The 6,337-nt window shown below is 45.4% G+C and overlaps 1 non-coding gene across 1 annotated transcript; it reads left to right on the plus strand.

Moving 5' to 3' along the window:
• Positions 1-2,296: 2,296 nt before the first annotated feature.
• LOC130964879 (small nucleolar RNA R71) lies at positions 2,297-2,404 on the plus strand. The gene has a single exon (XR_009080945.1). It is a non-coding gene; the product is annotated as a small nucleolar RNA R71 (small nucleolar RNA).
• The last annotated feature ends 3,933 nt before the right edge of the window (positions 2,405-6,337 follow it).

Consider the following 6,337-nt stretch of genomic DNA (forward strand, 5'->3'; position numbering starts at 1 on the left):
GGTGAGGTAGGTGGGGTTTTATGAAGGATGGATGTGAGTGGTGAAGAGAAGATGGGATTTGATAGGTGAAGGGTTTTTGGGGAAGAGGTATTGAGGTGAGTGGTGAATGGGGAAGAAGAGAGAGAGTGGTGGGGTTGGTGGGGATCCTGTGGGGTCCACAGATCCTGAGGTGTCAAGGAAAAGTCATCCTTGCACCAAATGGCATGCAAAATCACGTTTTGAGCCAATTCTGGCGTTAAACGCCGGGCTGGTGCCCATTTCTGGCGTTTAACGCCAGGTTCTTGCCCTTTCCTGGCGTTTAACGCCAGTCTGGTGCCCCTTTCTGGCGTTAAACGCCCAGAATGGTGCCAGACTGGGCGTTAAACGCCCATCTGCTAACCTTACTGGCGTTTAAATGCCAGTAGGTTCTTCCTCCAAGGTGTGCTGTTTTTCTTCCTGTTTTTCATTCTGTTTTTGCTTTTTTCATTGATTTTGTGACTTCTTATGATCATCAACCTACAAAAAACATAAAATAACAAAAGAAAATAGTCAAAATATAATATTGGGTTGCCTCCCAACAAGCGCTTCTTTAGTGTCATTAGCTTGACAGAGGACTCTCATGGAGCCTCAGAAATGCTCAGAGCTATGTTGGAACCTCCCAACACCAAACTTAGAGTTTGAATGTGGGGGTTCAACACCAAACTTAGAGTTTGGTTGTGGCCTCCCAACACCAAACTTAGAGTTTGACTGTGGGGGCTCTGTTTGGCTCTGTTTTGAGAGAAGCTCTTCATGCTTCCTCTCCATGATGACAGAGGGATATCCTTGAGCTTTAAACACCAAGGATTCTTCATTCACTTGAATGATCAACTCTCCTCTATCAACATCAATCACAGCCTTTGCTGTGGCTAGAAAGGGTCTGCCAAGGATGATGGATTCATCCATGCACTTCCCAGTCTCTAGAACTATAAAATCAGTAGGGATGTAATGGTCTTCAACCTTTACCAGAACATCCTCTACAAGTCCATAGGTTTGTTTTCTTGAGTTGTCTGCCATCTCTAATGAGATTTTTGCAGCTTGCACCTCAAAGATCCCTATTTTCTCCATTACAGAGAGAGGCATGAGGTTTACACTTGACCCTAAGTCACACAAGGCCTTCTTGAAGGTCATGGTGCCTATGGTACAAGGTATTGAAAACTTTCCAGGATCCTGTCTCTTTTGAGGCAGTTTCTGTCTAGACAAGTCATCCAGTTCTTTGGTGAGCAAAGGGGGTTCATCCTCCCAAGTCTCATTTCCAAATAACTTGTCATTTAGCTTCATGATTGCTCCAAGGTATTTAGCAACTTGCTCTTCAGTGACATACTCATCCTCTTCAGAGGAAGAATACTCACCAGAGCTCATGAATGGCAGAAGTAAGTCCAATGGAATCTCTATGGTCTCATTTTGAGCCTCAGATTCCCATGGTTCCGCATTGGGGAACTCAGTGGAGGCTAGTGCACGCCCATTGAGGTCTTCCTCAGTGGCGTCCATTTCCTCTTCCTCCTCTCCAAATTCGGCCATATTGATGGCCTTGCACTCTCCTTTTGGATTTTCTTCTGTATTGCTTGGAAGAGCACTAGGAGGGAGTTCAGTAACTTTCTTGCTCAGCTGTCCCACTTGTGCCTCCAGATTCCTAATGGAGGACCTTGTTTCAGTCATGAAACTTTGAGTGGTTTTGATTAGATCCGAGACCATGGTTGCTAAGTCAGAGTTGTTCTGCTTAGAATTCTCTGTCTGTTGCTGAGAAGATGATGGAAAAGGCTTGCCATTGCTAAACCTGTTTCTTCCACCATTATTGTTGTTGAAACCTTGTTGAGGTCTCTGTTGATCCTTCCGTGAGAAATTTGGATGATTTCTCCATGAAGAATTATAGGTGTTTCCATAGGGTTTCTCCTAGGTAATTCACCTCTTCCATTGAAGGGTTCTCAGGATCATAGGCTTCTTCTTCAGATGAAGCATCCTTAGTACTGCTTGGTGCATTTTGCATTCCAGACAGACTTTGAGAAATCAAATTGACTTGTTGAGTCAATATCTTGTTCTGAGCCAGAATGGCATTCAGAGTATCAATCTCAAGAACTCCTTTCTTCTGATTAGTCCCATTGTTCACAGGATTCCTTTCTGAAGTGTACATGAATTGGTTATTTGCAACCATTTCAATCAGCTCTTGAGCTTCTGTAGGTGTCTTCTTCAAATGAAGAGATCCTCCAGCAGAGCTATCCAAAGACATCTTGGACAGTTCAGAGAGACCATCATAGAAAATACCTATGATGCTCCATTCAGAAAGCATGTCAGAAGGACATTTTCTGATCAATTGTTTGTATCTTTCCCAAGCTTCATAGAGGGATTCTCCATCCTTCTGTCTGAAGGTTTGGACTTCCACTCTAAGCTTACTCAATTTTTGAGGTGGAAAGAACTTTGCCAAGAAGGCATTGACTAACTTTTCCCATGAGTCCAGGCTTTCTTTAGGTTGTGAGTCCAACCATGTCCTAGCTCTGTCTCTTACAGCAAAAGGGAATAGCATAAGTCTGTAGACCTCAGGGTCAACCCCATTAGTCTTGACAGCGTCACAGATTTGCAAGAATTCAGCTAAGAACTGATGAGGATCTTCCAATGGAAGTCCATGGAACTTGCAATTCTGTTGCATTAGAGAAACTAATTGAGGCTTAAGCTCAAAGTTGTTTGCTCCAATGGCAGGGATAGAGATGCTTCTCCCATAGAAGTCGGGAGTAGGTGCAGTAAAGTCACCCAGCACCTTCCTTGCATTGTTTGCATTGTTGTTGTTTTCGGCTGCCATGTGTGCTTTTCCTTTGAAGATTTCTGTTAGGTCCTCTACAGAGAGTTGTGCCTTAGCTTCTCTTAGCTTTCGCTTCAAGGTCCTTTCAGGTTCAGGGTCAGCTTCAACAAGAATGCTTTTGTCTTTGTTCCTGCTCATATGAAAGAGAAGAGAACAAGAAAATGTGGAATCCTCTATGTCACAGTATAGAGATTCCTTGAGGTGTCAGGGGAACAGAAAATCAGAAGGAAGAGGTAGAAGAATTCGAACTTAGTGGGATAGAGTTCGAATTGTGCATTGAGGAGGAGTGGTACTCCATAAATAGAAGGATGTGAGAAGGGAGGAAGAGCTTTTTCGAAAATTAAGTTAAAGAATTTGAAAACATTTTGAAAAACACTAATTAATTTTCGAAAATAAGAGTGGGAAAGAAATCAAGTGATTTTTGAAAAAGGTTTTGAAATTAGAAGTCAAAAAGATTTGATTGAAAACTATTTTGAAAAAGATGAGGTTAAGAAGATATGATTGATTTTAAAAATATGTGATTGAGAAGATATGATTTGAAAACAATTTTAAAAAGATTTGATTAAAAAAAATTAATGACTTGCCTAACAAGAAAAGATATGATTCAAACATTAAACCTGTTCATACCCTGACCGAGCTCTCCAAACTCGGGAAGTTCGCAGAAGGTCCGACCTCGTCCCAAAGGCCCACGCCTGAGGTCGGACCTCGGACAAATAAAGAAGAAGGCCCATCAAAAGGAACGAAGCCCAAAACCTAAAGGCCGAAAAAGGCCTAGGAAAGGCGGTTCCACAAAAGATAGAGATAAGACTCCCAAAGATAAGATAAGATAAGAATATCTTATCCAGGGAAGATCACGGCCAACTACTATAAATACACTGGAGCACCCAGGTATAACATACATTCTACATTCTACACATATCTGCTTGGACCCATGCTAACTTAAGCATCGGAGTGTCATTGCAGGTACAACCACCCGCCGCTCAGCGCAACAAGCTCGGGTCACGGAACCCTCACCTCGGGTCTCACCAAGACGACCGAGCTCCACGTTTCAGGTAACCCTCGGAACATTGGCGCCGTTGCCGGGGAACCTGGAAGTCATCCCTTTACCATGGCGGACGATCCTCTCAACAATGACCACGCTGCTTCGGAACAAGAGGAGGAAATTGACACCGGAGAACGACCGGACAGCCCTCTATCACCACGCACTCCAGGAGGAAACAAACAGAATCGCCCAAGTACATCACTCCCAAACAAAGATCCACAAAATCCCGAAAGAGAAAAGAGCTCGGAAATTCTAGAAGCAGTCCGGGTACAACAAAACCGACTGAAACAACTCGAAGAGGACATAAAGAAGCAAAAAGAAACCGAACAAGATCTGAGAAGGGAGGCTCGCAAGCGCAGAGAATTAGAAGAAAAATTACGGAAAATAGAGGCCAACCTGAAAGATCGAACAGAACGCGACACCACCCCCGAAGGCAATCATGATCCCTTCACAAAAGAGATCATGAAGGAGAAGGTACCGCGAAACTTCAAACCACCCGATATGGATCTCTACGACGGCACCACCGATCCAAGTCACCACCTCAGCAACTTCAGAAGCAGAATGTACCTAGTCGACGCCTCCGACGCGATTCGGTGCAAAGCCTTCCCCACCACTCTCACCAAGTCAGCCATGAGGTGGTTCGACAACCTGCCACCGAGATCAATCACCAGCTTCAAAGACCTAACTAAGAAATTCCTAACAAGGTTCTCCATTCAAAAGGACAAGGCAAAACATGCCCCCAGTCTACTCGGGATCAAACAAGGTAACCAAGAAACTCTCCGAGAATACATGGAGCGATTCAACAAAGCCTGCCTGGACATACAACACTTGCCCACTGAAGCAGCTATCATGGGATTAGCAAACGGCCTAAAGGAAGGACCGTTTAGCCAATCCCTCTCCAAACGATACCCGACCTCCCTATACGAGGTGCAGGAGCGGGCAGAAAAATATATCAATATGGAGGAAACCTCCCAGCTAAGAGACTCTTCTAGGAAGGAATCAACCTACCCACTCCGAGATCGAGATCGAGAACAGAAGAAGAAAGAAGAACCCAACTCGGACAAGCCACGGAAGTACCACAACTATACCCCCCTCCGAGTCTCCCTGGTAGACATCTACAGAGAAGTATGCCACACCGAAAAGATCCCACCACCCCGACCTCTAAAACACAAAAGAGCGGGGAGAGATCGGTCCGAATACTGCGAATATCACAAGCTCTACGGTCATTCTACCAACGACTGCCACGACCTAAAGAATGTTATAGAAAAGCTAGCCAGAGAAGGAAAGCTCGACAGATACATAGCAGAGAAAGGAGAAGAGACCAGGAAGAGAAGACGAGGAGACAATGAAGGTCGGGCCGAACAAGTCCCGCGAACCCCTGAAAGACACGTTCACATGATAAATGGAGGTTTCGCAGGCGGAGGAGCATCTAGATCCTCGCGAAAAAGACACCTCAAAGAAATCTATCATGTCCGAGAAGACAGTCCCCTGCCCGAGTTACCCACTATCTCATTTACCCGAGAGGATGCTCAAGGGATAATACCCGGGCACGACGATCCAATGGTGATCACCGTTATTCTAGCAAACGCCAACTTACATCGAACCCTGATTGACCAGGGAAGCTCAGCAGATATCCTGTTCAAAGCGGCCTTCGACAAGCTCGGACTTGAGGAAAAAGAGCTAAAAGCCTATCCCACCGACCTATTTGGGCTAGGGGACACCCCGATCCATCCCTTAGGATACATCTCGCTACACACTACCTTTGGAAGAGGCGAGCAATCTAAAACATTAAGCATCGACTACATTGTAGTCGACGTCACTTCAGCATACAATGCCCTCATTGGGCGACCAACCTTAAACAGACTGGCAGCTATAGTCTCGACCCCACACCTCTGTATGAAGTTCCCTACCACAAAAGGAATCGCTACCCTAAAGGGCGACCAAAAGCTAGCACGGCGATGCTACAACGAAAGCCTAAGCCTAAAAGGGAAAGAGATCAACACGATAGAACTCGGACGAGTTCAAGCCCGAGAAGATCTTCGGCCACAACCAGAGGGAGAAACCGAAAAAGTCCAGATTGGGAGCACACCTGAAAAAATAACAAACATAGGGGCAAATCTCGAGGCAGGCCTAAAAGAGGAACTCCTAAACCTCTTAAGGGAGAATTCCGACCTCTTCGCCTGGAAAGCCTCCGACATGCCAGGCATAAACCCCGATCTGATATGCCACAAGCTATCAGTGTACCCGGGATCCCGACCTGTCCAACAAAGACGCAGGAAGCTCGGGCCCGAACGCATGCAAGCAATAGAAGAACAAGTACAAGCACTACTAGATGCAGGGTTCATTAGGGAAGTAAAATACCCCCTATGGCTCGCAAACGTGGTCCTAGTAAAAAGCCAAATGGAAAATGGAGGATGTGCGTCGACTACACGGATCTCAACAAAGCCTGCCCCAAAGATCCATATCCGCTACCAAACATCGACGCC

Source organism: Arachis stenosperma, chromosome 2, assembly GCF_014773155.1.
Source record: "Arachis stenosperma cultivar V10309 chromosome 2, arast.V10309.gnm1.PFL2, whole genome shotgun sequence".
Classification (NCBI taxonomy): domain Eukaryota; kingdom Viridiplantae; phylum Streptophyta; class Magnoliopsida; order Fabales; family Fabaceae; genus Arachis; species Arachis stenosperma.